The sequence below is a fragment of the Alosa pseudoharengus genome, unplaced genomic scaffold (genome assembly GCF_046254945.1).
Source record: "Alosa pseudoharengus isolate Yale_2024_CS ecotype anadromous, Long Island Sound unplaced genomic scaffold, YU_APseudo_1.1 YU_APseudo_1.1_scf_61, whole genome shotgun sequence".
Lineage (NCBI taxonomy): Eukaryota > Metazoa > Chordata > Actinopteri > Clupeiformes > Clupeidae > Alosa > Alosa pseudoharengus.
In genome coordinates, this window is record NW_027468850.1 from 5054 (window position 1) to 27182 (window position 22129).

At 38.7% G+C, this 22129-nt stretch overlaps 2 long non-coding RNA genes across 3 annotated transcripts; one reads left to right on the top strand and one right to left on the bottom strand.

Annotated features, from left to right (window-relative positions):
* Window positions 1-13787: 13787 nt before the first annotated feature.
* Window positions 13788-17715, bottom strand: LOC143108699 (uncharacterized). 2 transcript variants are annotated; one of them, XR_012983770.1, is made up of 4 exons: window positions 17628-17715; window positions 16213-16420; window positions 15886-16069; window positions 13788-13867 (listed from the first exon to the last, which is right to left on the bottom strand). It is a non-coding gene; the product is annotated as an uncharacterized LOC143108699 (long non-coding RNA). The 2 variants fall into 2 exon arrangements; XR_012983769.1 differs by lacking the exon at window positions 13788-13867 and having other exon boundaries at window positions 15541-16069.
* A 962-nt stretch (window positions 17716-18677) lies between these two features.
* Window positions 18678-21908, top strand: LOC143108698 (uncharacterized). Its single transcript, XR_012983768.1, has 4 exons — window positions 18678-18789; window positions 19371-19491; window positions 20114-20335; window positions 20829-21908. It is a non-coding gene; the product is annotated as an uncharacterized LOC143108698 (long non-coding RNA).
* Window positions 21909-22129: the final 221 nt, after the last annotated feature.

Sequence of the window (22129 nt, forward strand, 5' to 3'; positions counted from 1 at the left end):
AGCATTTGGGTATCAAAAGTTAATGCACGTTCAAGGTGGTAATGTTATACCTCGAGGTACATTAACTTCTGGCATCCAAACGCCATGTTGGCTTTATACCACAAAATACAAAAAACACAAATAACTGAAGGTAACTACTCAAGATAACTTTATTTTACCTGAAGTGTGCCATACATTGTATTTCACATTTTACTTAATTCAAGATCAAGTGGATTCACTATCCATTTCTAATTTTCACAGTCTAAGTCTTGCACAGACCTTTTGATTCAGCTGACCAACCAGCCCCAGCTGGTCCCATGTGGCTTAGGTCCTCAGTGGTTTCGGACTATAAGGTGACTGAGACAAATGTTACTCCAAATTAATGAGTTAAGGTTAATTGGCTCTACCATACCTTACTGTAATGCCTGGCACTAACGAGTTCTTCACCCATTGTCTCCAGTGTCAACTCAACTTCCTCTGTAAAACAATCCAAGAGTAAGTATCTCTCATGATAGCTACGCTGGTTATATTTAAATTAGATGACTGACCTCTCCCTAAATGACCCAAAAGGGCCTTCTGACAGCATTAGTGGGTACTTAAGTTTGTGCGTATCGGAGTGCATATGTGACGGTGGGCATCATTCCAGCAACAGCCTGCGGAGTTCCTCTGGGCAGGTGACAGGCAGGGCGCAGGTAAAGTTCTGGCAGACAAAGGCTGTAGCTTTGCCCTCAAGTGGACGCAGTGAAGAGAGGACGGGCAGTCGCTGGTACAGAAACCCATCGGTGTCGCTATCTGTCACTAACAGGACCTGTGTTGACAGAAAAGGGACAAAGAAAGGAATAGTTAGAAGAGGACAGTGAGGAAAGTGGATTTGAAGACAGGACGGGATATGCCAAGAATCAGAGAGACCCAGAGAAAGAGAATCACTGCAACAGGGCTAGTTGAACACAATTAAACACTAGAGTGTGTCTTGGGGAATAAGTGGTGCAGAACTTCAATGGTGACACAAGCCAGTACACACTACACTACCACACAGTGGACCTGCAAAGCCATCAATGTCCATTGAAGTTAAAAGCTGATGTTCCTCTGCAAAATAAATGACATTGAGCATTTTATTACATTATCCCCTTTCAGGGGGAAATTAACCATCAACCTGATGCAATAAATCCCACGCAGTCTATGTCACACTATGAGAAATCCTGGTGATCCACACACTAGCAAGTTGATTATGGAGAGTACCAAAGGAATCATCAAGAGGCTTTTTACAGGTGTTTTGTCATTCATGTTTCATTACTGATGGGAACCCTCACATTTTAAATGCAATGCTAAAAGTGACAGGTCAGGATAACTGTTCATGTGTCAGAATAGCTCATTGATTGTGACAGGACAAGACTGTGGACTTCTGCATCACTGCGTGACTTGTGTCACCTGAGGCTACATTCTCCCAGATGTGAGGACATCACTGTGTTCTACTTCGAGAGCGCCAGCATACAGACAACCATGGCCAGCAGGCTAGCTGAGGTCACAATGGTGAGGTCTCTCCTCTCTAGTCTCAAAGGACCTAATAGGATAAAAAACATGCTGCTTCAATCACAGCAGTAGCTGGATTCCCCCTTTCCCCACTGTCAAGCTCACACTCGCTGTGTGTTGTCACTTCTCTATACAACAAACCATTTCACCTCAAAATTCCCATGAGTCGGTCTGTCTGGTCTCGCTCACTCTCTCGCGCGCACACAGACAGACAGACAGACAGACAGACAGACACACAGACACACAGACACACACCTCCACATCTGCGCCCTGCTCAGCCTATCATCACACTTTCACACATGAATGTAAGCAGACATACAGGTAAGCAGACATACAGACAACTCCCCAAAACAAACACACACACAAAATTAGATTACTTCAGGGAATTTTTAGAGACTCACTCACTCACTGAACTCAAGAAAACTTCCAGCGGTGAGCATTAGGTTGTCAGCATACTCAGGTGGCACACAGAGTCATTATTCACTCAATTATCTGGGTTGACTTTATTTGGGTCTGAGTGAAGAATGGGACATGTCAACATCATTGTGTTCCATAGCTATATTAATGGTTACATATGTAACCAGATCCTATGAGTCAGAGGCGGTGCTTTAAGCACAAAGTAACATAATTGACACAAGAAGCCTACATGTTGAATGGTCAAGCACAATCGTCAACATAGCCAAGGCAGCAGAAGCACCATTTAAAAAGAAATAAATAAAAATAATAATCATTATATAAATCATTCTATTTATACTTGCTTAACACAAAAACTGTACAAGGAGGCTGCAGAGGCTTAGTACTATCAGATAAGAAGTCATTCCTGATACCATGATCTTCTAATCTGTCAATAAACAATAATAGCCCTTCCTCTTTATTATTATTATTATTATTATTATTATTAGGGCCCGAGCACCCGAAGGGCGCAAGGCCCTATTGTTTTTGTAAGGATTATTATTATTATTATTATTGTTATTTCACTTTTTTGCTTTCCTGTATTGTTTTTGTAAGGATTATTATTATTATTATTATTATTGTTATTTCACTTTTTTGCTTTCCTGTTTTTGAGGTGGTTAACATGGTCGAAACCTCTTGAAATTTGGCACACACGTCAGGTGTCATGCATCGCAGTTAGGTACAAGAGCTTGACCCCGGGCGTGGCCCAGGGACTCGCTAGCGCCTCCTTAGGTGACTGATCTCGCGGTTGGCAAATATTTTGAGGTGGTTAACATAGTCGAAAACGCATGAAATTTAACACACACATCAAGTGGTACAGTGAATAGACAGGGATAAAAGCTTGGCACCGGGCGTTGCCCAGGAACTCCATAGCGCCCCCTTACGTCACAGTGACTTGTGGTTGGCATATAGTTTTAGATACACACACCAAATTTGGTGGGTGTATGTAACTCCCAAAAACAAACAACTTTTGTATTAACATGCCATTAGCCACGCCCACAGGAAGTGAGGTAATTGAGATTTTGTGCGTTATGGACATGATCAATTTTAACGTACTCCTCCTAGACGGTTGATCCGATTCATGTCAAAGTTGGTATACATGATGCCGAGATGTTCCTGATTATAAATTGTGAAGTTTTTTTTTGATATGTTGTAATTTGACGAAATGGCGAAATTATTAATTTTAATACCCTTCCACATAAACAATAAATGTGTCATAATTCACCATGCATGGCTTGAAATGTTTTAAATTTCACAGGTCATTGAAGACCATGTTAATGATAATATTCACATGCCCATAATGCATGTTTGGCATAGCGCCACCAACTGGCAACAGAAAGAATGACAATTATACTGATGTCACATGATCAATTTGAACATACTCCTCCTAGACGGTTTGTCAGATTCATTTGAAATTTGGCAAACATTATGCCAAGATGTCGCTGATGTTAAATTGTGAATGGATTTTGGAATGTTGTAATATATTTGATATGATTTTAATATCTCACCACATAAACAGGAAATGTGTCATAAATCACAGTGCATTGAATGAATGGTCTGAAACTTCTCAGGTTAATAGATATCATGATTATGATGATATCCAGACACCCAATGGGCCTGCCTGGCATAGCGCCACCACCTGGCCAAGCAGGAAATGTGCCAGAAATGGACAATGCCTTAAGTGATTGATCTGAAACTTTATAAAATATTGGATATCATTATTGTGATGATATTCACGTGCGTAATTCACAGGCCTAGCATAGCGCCACCTTCTGGCCAAGCAGGAAATGTGCCAGAAATGCTCTATGCTTTGAATAAATGGTCTGAAACTTTTCAGGTTAATAGATATTATGATTATGATGATATCCAGACACCCAATGGGCCTGCCTGGCATAGCGCCACCACCTGGCCAAGTAGGAAATGTGCCAGAAATGGACAATGCTTTAAGTGATTGATCTGAAACTTTATAAAATATCGGATATCATTATTGTGATGATATTCACACATATAATTCACATGCCTAGCATAGCGCCACCAACTGGCCAAACAGGAAATATGCCAGAAATGCTCTATGCTTTGAATGAATGGTCTGAAACTTCTCAGGTTAATTGATATTATGATTAAGATTATATCCAGACACCCAATGAGCCTGCCTGGCATAGCGCCACCACTTGGTCAAGCAGGAAATGTGCCAGAAATGGACAATGCCTTAAGTGATTGATCTGAAAGTTTTCAAACATTTTGGATATCATTATTGTCATGATATTCACATGTGTCATTTCAATGCCTAACATAGGACCACCATCTGGCCAACCAAAAAGTGTATCAGAAATGTTCTTTGCTTAAAACGAATGGTCTGAAATTTCTCAGGTTAATATATATTATGATTATGATGACACTCATTGGGCCTGCCTTGCATTACGCCCCCACCTGGCCAAGCGAGTAAATGTGGCAGAAAATAAAATACAAAAGGAAATAGCACACGCATGAAATATGTACATTTCACAAACGCACCACGTCGGTGCTTTGTTGGATTCCGACATGTCACGGGTTGCGGCCCGCAGGTGCTCGGGCCCGCCATTGCCGCTTGCGGCTATATTTATTATTATTATCTCCTTGAATAAAAAACGGTTGAAAATGATGAAATAGCAATGCTATGAGTGCGTAGGCTAACATTACATTTTCCACTGTGGGGTAGGCTAACAGGTTAGGTGCATGCTCCCTGCAGCTTATTTCAGGAGCCTTTGCAATGCTACCGTTAAAATCCACAAATCCACTTAAAACAGCAACAATCAACCACCAACAAGCTTCCTCTTTTTATGTATGGAGGTTTACTAAAGGAGATCTTCGCAGACATAACTTAATTTTCCAACAGGGACAGGCATGGGTGGGGCAGCGTAGGAGTCGCTCTGCACACACACAAGGAAAATCTTTTGTAAATGAACGTCACACCATTTCCGTGAGACATACAAAAACATAGATGACAAACTCTCATGTGAAGTCAACCTCTGCCTTGTTCCTCTAGATATTTAGAACAAAATCTTCAGAACATTCTAACTGGTGTCTTTTGGGGATATAGTTGGCCCTCTTGGACCAAATGCATATTATACTGTAGTCTGGGGGGGGGGGGGGAGAGGTGTATACATGATACTAAAATTGGTTGTTAAAACATACCACATAAACATAACAAATTGCACATAACAAAACTACCATGCTCCTGTAGTCACTGACTCATACCTACAAACACAATAGTGATTTGCTAAATGAAGATATTTCTAGATTTTAGGGATCACAGGCTGTAAAACAAACTAATAAATATGCATGCGACCAAACCAAAACCAAATTCTTACACAGCTCATTGCCTACAGTTAAACTAAGTGCCTATTACATAGAAACAGATGATACTGTAATTAGATGTAAATCAGAAAACATTTGGTTGTCTCTGTGTTTAATGTATCATGGAGAGTAGATACGGTCTCTCACCCCTCTTACTTTTATACACATTTTCACCAAATATTTTCAGAAAAAAGTGTTCAAAATACATCAAAAGGGGTGCACAATGCACTCCCTAATGTATCATGATTTCACACACAGACCACTGTATCAAAATGACACTGTATGAAGGAGGGAATTCTCACAATCCATTTGGCTCATGCATCATATAGAACTCTGAACTGAGGCTTTTTATTAGTGCATTCTAATTTAGGATTTTTCTACATGTTGGTACACAAAGACATACAGAAATATTTCAGACTTTACCATCTCATATGCTGCTGTTCTGTCTAATAAGGAAGAGAATCAGCTACAGCAGAAAATAAAGCTAAAAACGAATGCACTGTTACAAAGATGGAAACTCCTCATGAAATAAAATTGGGATGTTATTATTTCTATGCATATCATGAGTCTCTAAAGGGAATTTCCTTTATAGAATGTAATATGGTGAAAATGACCACCATAGTCCAGTGGTCAACACCTCTCTAATGCTGCTACCTATTTGTAAGTAGAGCTGCAAGGGCAAAATTAAAATATTATCAAATGCAAAATATATATTATTCTTATTAGTAGCAATATTAGTGGTAGAAGATGTAGGCTGTGCGTGATTTACAGTATATCTATACTTAACACATGCATATTTTAATTATCATAATAGCACATATATATTTCATAAGTTAAATGTTACATTTCTAGTGGTTGATTATCTTCAGTACTGAGACTGCATTAACCATCTTTGGGTTTTGGAAGTCGGTGTGCAACTAAGTTTCAGTACAGTACATGCCATTTTAACATGACAAAACATCTCGCAAATGTCAGGAAAGATCCAACACATCCTTGTTATCTGTGTCATGTGTTGTACATTTGAAAACATGTTCTATTTCAATCACCAAAAACATCAAATATAAAAGCCTGTGCAGACTGAATACCAATCCGCTGTAACTTTGAAAAGGTGAATTTCCACAATTTTCCATAATCTGATCACTACCAGACTCATGCAGTGCTCATTTTCCATTGTACTGAAACATGCTGCACTGAAACAAATACAAGTGAGAAAACTGCTTTTACTGTCCAGGTATAATAACATAATCATTATTCAGCAAATTCAGAGTGAAGATTTGTGATCTCCCACCATATTAAATACTCTTTCCAATCAAGACTGCAATACTGGCTGGCTCTTTCAATCATAGTAAAGGAAATTTCATTTTCATTTCAGCTGTCTGAGAAGCAAACATATTTCCTGCCTTCTTTCCCTACTCAATACAAATTTTTGCTGTCCCTTTTCATGGATTTGCCGTTTTTTCACCAAACCATGAGACACGACAGTTCACATTTCCCTGCGACAAGGAATATATACATACCACCTCATCAGGATCTACATTGGTTTCCTAAAATAATAAAATTCAACATTTATGTCTTTAATTTATGCTTTTAAAAGATGAATATGCATGGGCAGAGAGATGCTGGTCCTTGGGTAGATACTAACTAGACAGCTATTAAGTGTTTTTTCCCTACAAAAATCCCTATGGTCATCATGCAAAATCCCAAGACCGCATGAACTAGATTCCCATAAGGTTTCTAATTCAACAGACCTCTAGGGAAGAGCTATGTGCTGTGTGGCTTTCCCTTTCACTTGATATACTATTGTGTCTCATTCCGGCATTACAGATGGGAAGGAGAAGTGTGAGGTTTCCTGCATAACTGCAAGAGAGGATGGACATCAAATAAGGCTAAATTAGCTAGTAGTTTGGTGCTTACATGAACATGTTTAGTCTAAATAAAGCTTGTATTACAATGGGTGAGAGTGTTGTTTAATCTGCATACTGATATTCTCTAGTAAAAAAGGATTGAAAACAGTTGAAAAATGGGGGAGTAGTCCCCTATGCATAATGAATGTAAAAGGCCATTTTCCCTTACACTATTACCTTTTGATACTACAACAAGGGATATAAATGTTAGATAGTTATTTAATGAGCCATTAAATGGAGTATCTGAAACTGTCACACCTCGGTCTGCCAGGAGATGCCGCCAGAAGGCTCAAGCCCCTGGAGATCACCCGGGGAGACCCTGTGAATGATCATGAGGCTCACCTGTGGCTCGTTTGGTGTGGCCTTCTTAAGTCCCTGTTGTCTGCTATTCTATGCTCAGTCAGGGTTTTCGCCCTCGTGGATGGTGGTTACTCTGCTCCTGTGGATTCTACGCCTGTGCTGCCTGCTACTGTGCTATCGACCCGGTCTGTAAGGATTACCTATTATTTGCCTTGGATTTGTGAACTACTGGCCCTCCTCCTGCATCTACTCTTGTGAATTGTACCGGGACTTCTGTTTCTTTGTTTATTCCTCTATTGGATGGATCTTCTGTGTGTTATGACTTTTTGACTGAAAGACTTCTCTGAAGTAAAGCCTGTGGGCTTCTGTTTAGTTTGTCAGACATTAAACTCTGTTGAAACCCGATCTCTGTGGTCTCTTGCAATTGTGCTCACCCAGTAGTATAACAGAAACCTTTTGTGTTAATAGCATACCCAAGACCGTAGTGAATCCCTCAAGTGAACAAACACAGTTTGAATGCAGCTGAATAAAAAGTAGATGTATTTTGGAACTACTGTCGAGGGCTCGCATAGTGTTATCCAGTCATCAATTTGTATTGACAACAATCTCTCTCATGCTGAGGTTAATCATTTTGTATTCTTTTAGAAAAACACATCCAACCAAGCCTATACTTAAGAGGGAAAATGCACAAAAATAAGCATAAGTGTATTATATATAGTACAAAAATCCGCCTTTGGTGCTTCCCTACCTTCTAGCTGCAGTGTATATCCTTAGCAATATGTTAGATATAGCATATTGGGTCTTGAAATATTCACAGGAATCCAAAGAAATTAAATAATCATGTTATTTTATCCAATATTAGTTGTGCAGATGTATAGTCCATCTTATACACACCAATTTAATTGAACTATAAATTGCAAAGATTTATATTTTTGTGTAATTATTCCATATTTAGTGTAGTCATTCCATATCAGAACCCCTGAAGTACAATTCAAATACAATCATGAAACCTCAAAGTGTTACCTTTCATTTGAGACCAAGATTATGCTTCTACACAAAGGGGTTCATAGGCAGTAAGCATTTGATTGTCAGTATGCATTTTGGATAACCAAAAGTCCTATGGGGAGTTTCCATAAGGCATTTTGCAAAACGCATGAGCATACAGTACCTAGGTAAATCATGGTCTAAAGTACTCATATTTCATTCTATATTGATCTACTTTTGCACACAGCTTCACCATGAGCCATGAGGCCCCGCACCATTTCTGGCAGGGCAATAGGCACTCTCACCAGCCTATCAGAGAAGGCTGCCAACAGTTTCTGGCAGCGCTCCATCCACTCCTGCTTGCCCGTGAGGTGAGAGAGGCGGAGCAGATTCCGAGCTGACACAGAGTTGGCGCTGGGCTCTGCTCCATCCTGATCTGAAAACAGCACAGAACATTCTCAAACAGAGTAACTGATTTTACAAACTACTACAAAGATTGATTACACCAACACTTCTCACTGGTGCAGGAGTAAGCTCCCCACATTTAAGCAGTTTACGGGCTGGCTTGAAATCAACATGTTGTTTCTGAAACAGGCTTAAGTGATGGGAGACAGTGGCTTTATCTACTGTCCAGTGAGAGACGGCACGGAGTGTTGTGTACCTGCTGACCTCATATTATATGAATAGTAGGAGGTGTGGGAGATCCTTAGGCAACTAAGCAAACATACAGGGAAAAATTGCTGGTTGTTTGAGTTTTCACATGAAAGATTCTGTATTGATCCACATTTATTACAAGAGTGCAAAAGGACTTTGGCCTAGCCTGGATGCCAGCTGAACTTAGCCCCGCCAACAACATTTGAGGTCGGGAAGTTCAGTCTGGACTTGTTCCATTGTAGAGCAACTATGCCCGAACCAGAGCTGTTTGGACCAATCAAATTGGGCTTTGTACGATGATGGACAAATGAGCAACAGTGCCTCGTCTATCACATCATCTGAGCACGCTTAGGTTGATTGTGTTTGCAACAAAAACTCTGTGGCTAGAAGATCGACAGATGGCTTCTAAGACCCCACAGGAAAAATGCATATTATTTCCATGCGGTTTGGCCTTTCATTTACCGGTACACAAAAACGGAGGTTTTATCACGGAAAGATTATTTCTGAAAACTTCGGCCAAACTGGATATGTGGAAAAACTCTGGTTTCACTTTCATCAAGGGAAAACAGTGTATTTGCATTGTGGCATGTTGTTCTCTCCTTTGAAATCTCTGATTGGCAACCTGTTTGCTCGAGGGGTTTGCGACACCCTTCCCCAGCTGTTTTTAGCATTGATGTGAACGGAATTACCTGCTACGTATTTCGTTGTCTTAGATTTTGACAGCACAATAACTTTTAAAAAAGACCAGAAAACAATGTTAAAGGGATATTTCACCATTTGGGGAATTACTCATTTTTCACCTCCCCTTAAGTTAAACAACTGATTTTTACCTTTCTCCAGTTCAAAGGTAATTTTGTGAAGAAGAAGGATGATTCGGGTGCTCTTCCTACAGCTCATGTTAGGCTATTCTGTTGCTCTGACTGGTTAGGTCTATCCAATTGAGTGCAGAGGCATTTTCCCACCTGTATCGATTGAAACACGCTCTATAATCACGTCCCAATGGAGCAGCATCAGACTCAAATTCTGACTACAACGTCAGGCTAACTTTGCTCATAATGCAGCTGAAATGTAACAGAAGGCACAACATTTTAAGAGCATTCATACATTTCACATGGCACTAATTAGGGCAGCAGAATCCCAGCAGCCTTGCATCATTGTCAACCATGTCTCAACCATGTCTCATCATAACAACCCCTTTTCATGTTAGATACCTGTAAAAAGACTTTAATTTCTGGACTAGCAGGCACATATCACATCAGACTGGGGGGAACAGACTCCGAACACGAGTCAGTTAGTGTAAAACATTCCACAAAACTGATCATGTCGATTTCATTTTCATATGTTCTTGCTAGTAATGATTTTCACAAATCCCACTTTAAATTTACCAATTTATCAAAGGATGATGACCACCTGCATTACTGTATATGCAGTGACATATAACATTGTCACAAACACACAAGGCAAAAACAAACCTCAAGGAGATTTCATTCCAGGCTGGGTACACATTGTAGAAAGTCCACATATTTATACACATTCCCAGTAAGCCGTTTATCTCTTTCTTGTGGATGCCATGTTGTGAAAGCATGGCAGATGGAGGTTAAACACTACCGGCTCCAGGGACAGGGTGTAAAATCAGGGATGGCGTGGCACTGTGGAGGTGATTTGTCTTTGTGACAGGACAGAGGCTGGCCTCTGGTCTCTGCCTCTGTGTGGTAGCAGCAGTACAGCCCCTGATGTCTACACTCCCATGCCCAGCTCCACTAGAATGTCACAGTCACTTTCCCAGGATGAAAAATCCTTCGTATGTCTATCTTACTTAGTCAAACACGCTTGCAATGGTTTGCTTCTATATTCTCACCCCCCACATATCAATCCTGTGCCACTTTTATGGTGCCATCTGGCTTAGAGGTCAGTTCAATTTGTTGTGATTGCGTGAGTTTCAGCAGCACACCTGAACCAGGGAAACGCTATAATACCAACCCTGGCTTTCTAGACATGACTCGAGATGTTTATGATTGCCACGTTTCTTACAGGTACTTTTCATGACTGTAAAATACATTTAAAAAAATTCTGAAAGTTGAATCTGGTGTAAAGGTGGTAACAGTTGGATAAAGAGCCATTCACAAAAGAAATGAGAACTATAAAGTTAACTGTATATATACAGTTAACTTTATAGTTCTCATTTCTTTTGTGAATGGCTCTTTATTACAATATTAATGCTAATATTGTTATATATATATATAACAATATTAGCATTAATATTGTAATAGTTAATATGTGTGGACGTCATCATGCATATCAGCTAGAGTGATACTATTTTGTCATTATACTTATATCATAACACTTTACTTGGATAGTCCATAGGGTGACCACCGACCAGATTCTGAAAAGTGAGGACAAATGGGCCAAAATTCTAATAGGCCTTTTCGTGTGGGGGTTGGGCTGACAGTAAAAACATCAGCATGGGCTTTGTACACACCGTTAACAGCAGTAAACGGTTTGATAGTGATCAGAGGGGGAAATTACATAATGGCTTGAACACATTGCCTGCATTGCATGGTGTTTTGAAGTTTTGCATGCCTTTTAGGTACCTAGCTCACTAAATTTAATCCGACATAACAGAAGTGCTACTTTGAGATCACAAAAAATAACAAAGAAAAATGTTGATACACATAATCTGTCTGCTTGCTATTTTTCTCTGTCATTCATTTGTCTCCTGCTATAACAATGAAGAGCTTAGATGGGCTTTAATGGGAAAAAGGCTAGTCATTTGATCGCAAAAAAAAAAATCAAACACAATTGTGACATCCGGGAAGGACAGGTCTATAGGAGACCATCCAAGTAAGGTTTGACCAAAATACTGTATGTTTAGTCTAGGTCATACCTTGTAACTGCTATAAACGTGAGTAAGTAAATAACCAGTCTAGACAGCAGAGCACCGTCTCCGATTTTGTCTAAACCTTGTGTATGTCATGAATGAGTCCCAAAACCAAGGCTTGTAAAATATTTCGGTAACACTTCACTTGACGGGTGAATTCATGTGATTGTTGGACTTTTATTTTGACAAGTTGTTGTCATTCTGTCTTCCACATTCATGAAAGGTTTGGTATGAATGTTGAGTCATGTCTCATGAAACAGTCATGAATGCTTTATGTGCAGTTTATGACAGCTGCTATGAATGTGTTATGAACTCACCCGTCAAGTAAAGTGTTACCAATATTTCTGTTCAAATCCATATTTTTTCAGCCCTAGATATTTATTTAGTTTTATAGCCTGAAAAGCACAATATATGGGAAGCAATATTTGGGGATTGATATTGTGAAAAGTATCATTCATAGCCAGACCAGACTTTGTAGGATGGAAGACAAACATGTTCTCAGAATGACAACCCTTAAAAATGTGTATGCCATTCTCACTGATTTCCTATAAGGCCCTAGATTTGGAAAATGTGCAAAAAGAATGACTTTTGGTATTGATCATTATTTTTCCTTTCAATACATAATATTTTATTAATGTTTTTCCAATATTTGAGTTCTCCACATATTTTCCACTATTTTCAGTCATGTTCAAAGGACTAAAATGGTATGTGGGATAGCTAATAGGCAGATACAAATCTATGTGGAAGTAGCTCAATGTATGAGCTTTAGTTGCCAATGTTGCACTATAGATAAATAGATAAGTCAAAATTATTGTTTTACCAATAATAAATTGATATTGAATACAAAATAAATTCAGCGTATTAATCCATGAATGAAACATGGTACAACATTGGCACCTTGCACACTAAATCATTACACTGAGCTATTCCTCTAACTACTCCACATACCATTTCAGTCCTATGAAATTAACCAAAAATGCAATCACACCTAGTTTGATCCTCAGTATCATAGTGTGCATTTATTGTGGAGACCTCAAATATTGGCACAGCATTAACCAACTTGCCTGTAAAGTTCCCGGGAATTGACCTAGCGAGACCTGGCGAGACTGCCACTGATCGTGCGTTTTCATGAGTTTTCGATCGTCATCTATTTCAGTTCTATTCATCATAGAGTATCTAAAATCGCACCTAAGGTGTGTTAGAGTGTCTATTTTCGTAATAAAAAAAAAGCTAAAAACACAATATTGAGTTTTTGGCACTCAACGCATGGGAACAAAAAACACAATATTGCGTTTTTGGCACTCAAAGTGTTAAATCAATGGGCATGCAGTACAAACTTTTAATGGTCAAGTCAACAAGTTTTTCTTCCATCCTACACAGTTTGGGCAGGAATAACACTTTGTCCAAATATGGCTTCCAAGATAAGGCATTTTTGAGAGTGTGAGAACGATGAATAATCAAGGATGAAAAATGCATAAAAAAATTTGAATTTAACACAATTATTTTATAGGTCTTAGTTTTGGGACCTAAACATTATGTCGACAAGCTTTGAGCAAAATCTGAGACGGTTCTGCAACCATTCTGCCTGATTTGACACAGAATAACCCAAATACTAAGGGCAACTTGAAGAGGAGATTTACCCTGCTTGAGTCTTAGAAGCACAGTGGGGTCACTTGGGTCACTGCAAAAGTAACCGCTGCCTTGGTCATCCCAGAACAGTTGGTCCTGCTTCTGCTGGAGTTCTTCTGCCCATTTAAGCCATTCCACTGCCTGTGTGGCCTCGAAGAGGTCCAGCAGTCCAGCCACCACATATGCATAGTCATCAAGGAAGCCTGCAATTGGCGAATCTCTGGTAGGAAAAATGGTGTGAGTATAGTGTCAGTGATTTTTTTATTTGTTCATTCATTTTAATATTTACCATTTTCTTTATCTGCATAAACAAAATGTTCTTTTAGCACATTAAATGAACTGCATCAAGTTAAATAATCTAAATACTGTTTTGACCATATAAAGTCACAAGTCTGCCAGTAATAAGTGATAGCATCGCTACAAAGTTGGCTCAGAACTCTTTTCAACATATTACTAATCACTGACTCATGGGAACATGAAGAGACCTCTTCAGGGACCCCTTCATCCTAAGATTCCCCTCCCCTGGTTTGCAGAGTGCCCCTGAGGCCAGCTGAGTGTGGTGGGACTGATGGTGACAGAGCTACAGATAGGGGAGTGTTGGGGGCAGGCTAATGGAGGACAAGGTGGCAAGGTCAGAAGACCTGAAGCGATGACCTCAACAATCACTTCTCCCACTCCATCTTTTTGGAAGTTGACGGACCGTTGGAGACTTGAAAGCTGGGCAGCAGGGAGACCTGTTACGCTGGTCTCATGTCATCTGCAATAGGTGTTGCAGTCATTTAAATATCAGTATAGATGAGAAACAAGGCTTCTATCAGAGCGTTTGTTCCTTTGTTGAGATCATTCGTTGTTTATAATGTAATGTGAGTATTGGCTTGTGATATTAACATAGGGTTAATCTTGATTACCCACATGTTACTGAATTTATTATTCAAGACAAGGAAGACAAACTTCATGTATGTCACCACTTTAGCCCTGAGGCCTCAGTATAATTAGGATGGTGATTTACACACGCAGAAAAAAAAGATAATTATCTTTGCTATTGGGGAAAAGGCTATGGTAAGCGTTCTCATAGAACTGCTGCTGGTGCAAACGGGGTCAACAAATGAGAGGGGCTCTCAAAAATGAGGCCACGCTGACTATGGTCAATACTTTGTGGGGCTGCATGCTACAACCACTAATTACTGTTGTACAAGTGGGTGGTGGTAGCACTTTATAATAACCATCCGTTATAAATGGTTAATTGATGCTTTATTTTGCAACTATAATAAAATATTTAATCACTTAATAATCATAACTTAATCATTTGTAGATAACAATCAATGATTACTAAATACATAACTTACAAATACTTTATTATCAGCTTATGAAAAAATAAACAATTTATTTATATATAACATACTAAAAAATATCAGTTTAGTGATAGCTTGATTTCAATTTATTTTATATTAATAAGCTACATTATTATTGCAAATATCATATTATTAATAATGATATATTGAGTTATTGTTAATGATTATAATGTTGATCGTAGGCCTTTACATAGCCATATACACAACACCTATGGATATTACATAGGTTGATTAACTATTGAACTATAAATGATGTTCTATTGATAACAGTTAGTTAGAAAAACAATTACAAATTTGTTACAAATTTGTTTTTCAGATGGCTATGATAAAGTTGGGTCGTAGTCTTTTATTTGGTAGTAAATCATTTGTAAACTATCTAAAAATGTACATTTTATAATTAATTGATGGGAAATTATTGCATCAAACCTTTTTTTTAATGGCTATTATGAAGTTGCATCTTAGTCTTTTATATGTTAATAAACAATTTGTAAATTATCTAAAAATGTCAATCTCATAATCAATAACTGGAGTGCAAACCATCTATGAACATAATGTTTATTTGAAGTTTCACCAAAACGGTAAGTTATGAAAGTTGACAAAACAAATTTGATTATGGAAAACATCACATCAAAACAACTTCTATTTATATTTCTTGGCAATGTCATGGAGTAGGCGACCCAGTGAGCCATTGCGATGTTTTTTGGCTAGCCATTCATTCCACTCAATTAGTGTAAGGTGATCTGTTAACAAGTCCTCTGTCCGATTCCCCCTGCATCTTGAGATGATCTCCTTATAACTCCGCCAAGCCCTCTCGATGTGCTGAGTGTGGCAACCTGTATCTGCATTGACGAATGCTTGACTGTGGTTCACTGTGTAATGATCATACCCCAGTGCAGGCAGAGGACTGAAGTCCCTCTTCTAATATGGTGGACGATGAGAGGTACCAGCTCTTGTCTTGTCCTTTTTGGCACCAAACGTAGAATAGGTCGACGTCTTGAGTGCTTCACACCGAGCATCCCAAACACCCACTTTTTTCTTTTCCAGCCACCTGTTATCCGGCCACGTCCATACTGTCAAAAAAGCACACATGGATATTACAAATTATGTTTAAGCATTATTTTACTCTTTGGTAATAAAAATAGGAGAAAGAGGAAGATGATGAGGAATAACAAAAAGAAGAAAAATACATTATGTGTATTGTGTTTGCATTTACTTTTCTTTTGTGCCTGAAGTGGCTTTCATCTATCGCCACAAACTCTCTTCGACCTCCCAGCCTCTGTCCTCTCTTCCTTCGCATTCGTTCCACAGCCTCAACACAGACATTTCTCAAAAGTTTGGCCATTCTTGTCAGTGTTGCTGAACTTGCGGCAATGTCATCGGTTATCATGTTAACTTGTCTTAACCGTAGGCCTTGTGCAAACCTGATAATACACAATATTATAGTAATGGTGAAAATGTGCATAATAAACAGTGAGCAGACACCTAATTAGGACACATGAAATATGCATCAAGGAGAGAAAGAGGGAGGTAGAATGAGAGAGAAGTAAGACAAACAGAAAGAGTGAAAAGGGGAGAAAGTGAAGACATAGATAGATGTGGGTGGATGAATAGACATAGGTACATGGATAGATGATAGTCGGGTAGATATGGAAGAGAATGCAGGTAACTAGATGGAAATATCTAGTACAGATAGATTATTGATAGAGACAGACTGGCAGACTCAATAGACCTCTGAAGTTTGCCTACAAAAAAGAACCAAAACGGCCATCTTTGCCCATATAAGGAGATCCGGTTGTTAATTGAAGCTAACTACCTATGGCAAGTTGCATTGCAAGTTAGCTCTGGGGTAGCAATAATCTAAGTGTGCCGCCTTCACGTACCGGAGATCACAGTATCCACTCGAAGGCAGAGGACAAAAGTGTGTTCAGGAAAACGTCTGCATTTCAGACTTTTTCATCCCCGCGAGAGTTTAAAAGATGCGATAATTTAAAATCCCCATGTTATTTTCCCACAGGAAAAATCTTAGAATAGCCTACTTTATTATTTTTTTAGATATGTGATCACATTTCACTTCACCTTGGCAAATGGTACGCTCTGAATGATTAAACATAATGATTCATGGTAACTTTTTACACCTGAATTTATAATTTAGCCTACTTGTCTATAGGCCTTTCTCACAAAACGACCGATGGCCCAAAAAGTCTTCAGAGCAGTGTACTCGAGCTTCCAATGTTTAAGGGCGCTACACACCAACCCAAAGTTGGCTGCCAGGTGCCGACGGCGATAGCTTTTGTGCCGATTCAACATGTGTAATCGGCAGAAAAGCTACCACCGCCGGCATCCGTCAGTCGATATCGGGTTGGTGTGTAGCGCCTATAGGTGCAGGAACCGGAAGAGCCAGTCCCTGCTCTGAAGACTTTTTGGGCCATCGGTCGTTTTGTGAGAAAGGCCTATTGTGATCAGAATGTTCAAGATGAACTTAAAAGTGCCTAATTGTCCATCCAAAGGTTATACCAAAAGACTATCTGATATTTAAGCCTTGTTATGGGTATAGGCCCTGTTTAAGCAACATTAAAAACTAATTGGCCTACATATACCTACTGTTACTGTAGTAGTCTATGTCCATACCTGTATAAGAACCTCATCCAGCTGAAAAGGCACATCTTGGATTTGCTGAAGATTGTCTGGTGTCGGATGGATTTCCTGACTATGCCTTTGTGCTTGCCCCGACGTCGACATACCCTGTGGACAAAAAACACAAGCAATGAAATCAAACTTAAAGTTATTCGTTTGATCTCAATTCATAGTATCCTAGGCTTATACATGTTTCCCCCATAAATATAAATCGTATAGGCTTTTCAGATAATTAGAAATGAGTCTTCTAGCCTAGGCCGATATGCCAAAAATGCCAGTAGCCTAAGTATATAGAAAATATAAGTGGTTTTCATTCAAGATGTAGGCCTATCTATCTGTGATAAATATAACCTATGGATAAAAAGACAACTTACCATTCACATTTATCCACACCATGACACTTCTGTTCAATTTTCATTGTATGGTGGCAAAAGTTGCATTTGATCTTTTTTTTTTATCAGTCTTCTCCTCTACAACCATTTTATAAGCTTCTTTAAATTATTTTTACTTCTTCTTCCTTCAATTAGTTGCCGCAGCTCCCTTGCTAAACCAGGCATCTTGATTCCATAAGGAAATATGCTACTGTGTTCCAGTTTGCGCCAAAAAATACGCGCCAGAAGTGCATTGGTAGCTGTGAAGCCAGCAGCAATAGGGTGGGGGGAAACGTCATTATACAAATATAAGCATTGACTGATGATACTGTTTTGCCACAATGTTATCAGCCTTCATTTACCATTGTTGGTTTTCAATAGCATACTATAAAGTATACAATTTACAAATTATAAATCAACATGGCAAGTTTCAAACCCAAAGAGAGGGATTTTAAACTCTTATTCTGAAGTCAATGAATTCAGGAAACTCCGGCTGAGGGTAGCTAATCTTTATTTTTTCGTTATGTTACCAAGTGGCTAGTGACAAGATCTCGAAGTAACGTGGAATTAAAAGAAGAAAATAAGCATAGCATTACATTTCATTGCCATTTATCTTAGACACGAAATGGCAAAAAGAAAAATTAGACCTTTTACAAGGTCAGGGAAGATCAGGAAACTAGATGGTGAAAAGAAATCGCCTGTAACCCTAATCGACGATGACGATGGCGTTGATGGACACGAAGGGAGTTCCAGCCAGATAGTGCTAAACTCAACTCAAACCGCCGGTAAGTTTCTTAACTTTCATTCTTATTAGCCTGTTATTAATGCATCCAACTTACTGTCTTAACAGTAGTTTCTAGCGTTAGCTTTTTTCCCCTAAAGTTTATAACAACTTGTCAAATGTGCATGGCTATCTTATCACATCTGGTGTAGCTAGCGTGAAAGCTTGTAGGATGTCTTGGAGCAGCTTAGCAGCTACACACAGGTCGTTAACACATTTTGAGAGCAGCACTCCGAGGGATGCAGATAGTTTTCGAGAGGCAAACATTTAAGAAATGCTTTTTAGCATATGTAGCCTACACTGTAAACATTCACAGTTGTTGAAGCCTATATGCCATCAAAGGGCAGAACTGACTACTAATTGTATTATGTGTAGTCTCTCAAAATCTTCAAATAGCCTATTATGTTTATTATTGTCATTAATTGTGGTTATACTGCCTGTATTTTGGTGAAAAACAGCATACTGCATGGTGAACAAATGTAGAGCAAACCATGAATGTAGTATTGATGTGCTTTTAAAACAGAAACATAGCATGCTCTACCTATTATTTATTTATTTTTTTCTTCCTTGCTTTCTGTCTTTCAGGAAACTCTATGTCTCCAACAGTATCAGAGCTCCTCCTTAAAGCTAAGGAGAGAGAGGGTGTCCTGATAAGGAAGAACAAGAAGCTGAAAAAGGAATTGCACTCTTCGCAAACAAGGGGCTGGTAAGTCAATACTTTATCTCAATATGACACTTAACAACAAACACCACTTGGATTAAAACATTTTAATATAGGGCTCTTCACAGTGTAAGTAGAACGCTCCATTCACGTTCGGCTGTCAATTCTTTATGCTAAGCATAATTGACCGCTGTCAAGGATAGTGGCCTTTTTGCCACTGATTCACTACAGACAGTTGTTCAGCTGCGTTCTAAAGAATGTTGTATTCAAGTTCAGTGAGTTTGGTGAAGTTTGTTTCTCATCATTTGCCAATGAAAACAGTAAAAAATACATTTAAAGACCCATCAGGTGAAGTGTCTTCTCTTATGTTGGTAGGTAGCCGTATAATAAGTGGGGTCCGGGTCGCTCTGTCGGGGCTTATTTTTTTGATAATGGCTGGCATTCTATACATTAACCCTTACACAGTAGAGCCCTTTGAAGACTCCATCGATAATATCAAATATCAAGTATAACTTTTTTTTCATGTTGTCACCATGTTGGTCTTGAGGATGGACACACATACACCTTTGTACCTGACAAAATGTACAGTATGTGAGTACTGAAGCTTCTCACTTAAACTTCACTTGATTAAACTTTCCCGTCCCCTTTCCTTATTGTTTCTTTTCAGACAAGATATGCCATACCACAACTTCTGACCACACCACTTCATCTGAGTCATCATCTGAGTCCTCTTCCACCAGTAATTCATCTTCCTCTTCTTCCTCCAATTCTTCATTGTCATCAGACGATGAAAGTCATAAGAAAAGGCGTTACAAAAAAAAGCATACAAGGAAAGACAAAAGGCATCGGAAGGAACAGAAGTCCGCAAAACCTGAATGTGGACAAAGAGGTGAGTCATAAGGGAGGGCTCCTGTTTACAAAAACAATTACATTAATACACAGGATTAAAGTTAAAATCCCTTGTGCCAAAATCCAAGGTAAAAACACATTCAGAAGCCCCTACTCAAAATTAACTTTAAAAAGCACGCTACCCACAAATCCACCAACAAATGGTCACAAACACAAGACAAATGGCCCATCCAACAGCAGTATATAGTATGTGGCATGTCATTGGGGTTATCAAGTGGGCACCCTCATTCACCGATGTTTCGTTAAGTTAGGCCCACGACACCTCATGAAGGCTTAACAGTGAAACCAGCGTCCTGGAGACACTCCCCTCCATGCTGCCACCATATTACCACTTTGAAATATCCAATACCCAAAATACTCTTAACCAGCTTAGGCATGGTCAAGTTATGGGTGATGCATGTTAATGTCAACAATATTTTGTCTCATCTCACAGTCCAGTTAATCTCTATTTGTTTTATTTCTTACTGATGCAGCTTCCAGTCCAAAAGACATCGTTGCAAGGTACAAGAAGGTTCTGCGGGCTTACAACCGTGGAAAAAAACTTGGGGAAGCGTGTACCATTGCTGGTGTTACAGAGCTGACCGTTCGATCAAAAGCAGCTATCCCAGAGTTGGCTATAGCTTCACCAGAAAAATTTGAGGAGCTTTTGGCAGGCTACAACAAAAGAGGAAAAATTTCTGATTTTCTAAGTAAATGTGAAGACCTTATTGAGAATGATACACAGGTCAGAGCTGAGATAGCAAAACTCAAACATGAGGGCAATCTCATACCCTACATTAAGAGGGAGCCGAAGTAAGCCCCCCGCCAACAACCCTCTTATGTTTAAGCAGTGTTCATTCATGTTGTGTTCATGTTTACTGTCTGATTGTCTGAAGAGGCAGCAGAAGTAAGTGCCCCTCGCCCCACCACCCTGTTTTGTTTATGCTGTGGTGTTGCAATGAAGGATTGATAGCCTTTTAAGCTATTATGTTTTTTGTTTAATTTTTATTTGCTTATTGCCCTCTTCTGATGGATCAGAAGTTTTGATTTCAATAAATATCTCTTGATATTAAAGCCAATTGTGATGTGTGACAATGCTTTACAATGTGTTAAGCATCTGTAATTGCAGTGTATGTAAAGTGTTATTGTTTTCATTATCACTATTGTCATTTAACAATATTTGACTTTAATCGGCAAAGTCATAAGTTAAGTACAGAACTATGAACATCAGTTACAACTTCAATGTGTTTATACATTGTTTGCTCCAGGTATATCCCATCAGTTTGAAATACAGCATTTTTGGATCATTTACAAATTGTTCATTAAAATATAAGACTAAGATGTAACTTCATAATAGCCACCCAAAATTTTGTTTCATGCAGTCATTTTCCATCAATTGATTATAAGATTGACATTTTTAGATAATTTACAAATTGTTTATTAACATATAAAAGACTAAGATACAACTTCATAATAGCCATTAAAAAAAAGGTTTGATGCAATCATTTACCATCAATTAATTATAAAAAGTACATTTTTTAGATAGTTTACAAATGATTTACTACCAAATAAAAGACTACGACCCAACTTTATCATAGCCATCTGAAAAACAAATATTGTAATTGTTTTCTAACTAACTGTTAATCAATAGAACATCATTTATAGTTCAATAGTTAATCAACCTATGTAATATGCATAGGCGTTGTGTATATGGCTATGTAAAGGCCTACAATCAACATTATAATCATTAACAATAACTCAATATATCATTATTAATAATACGATATTTGCAATA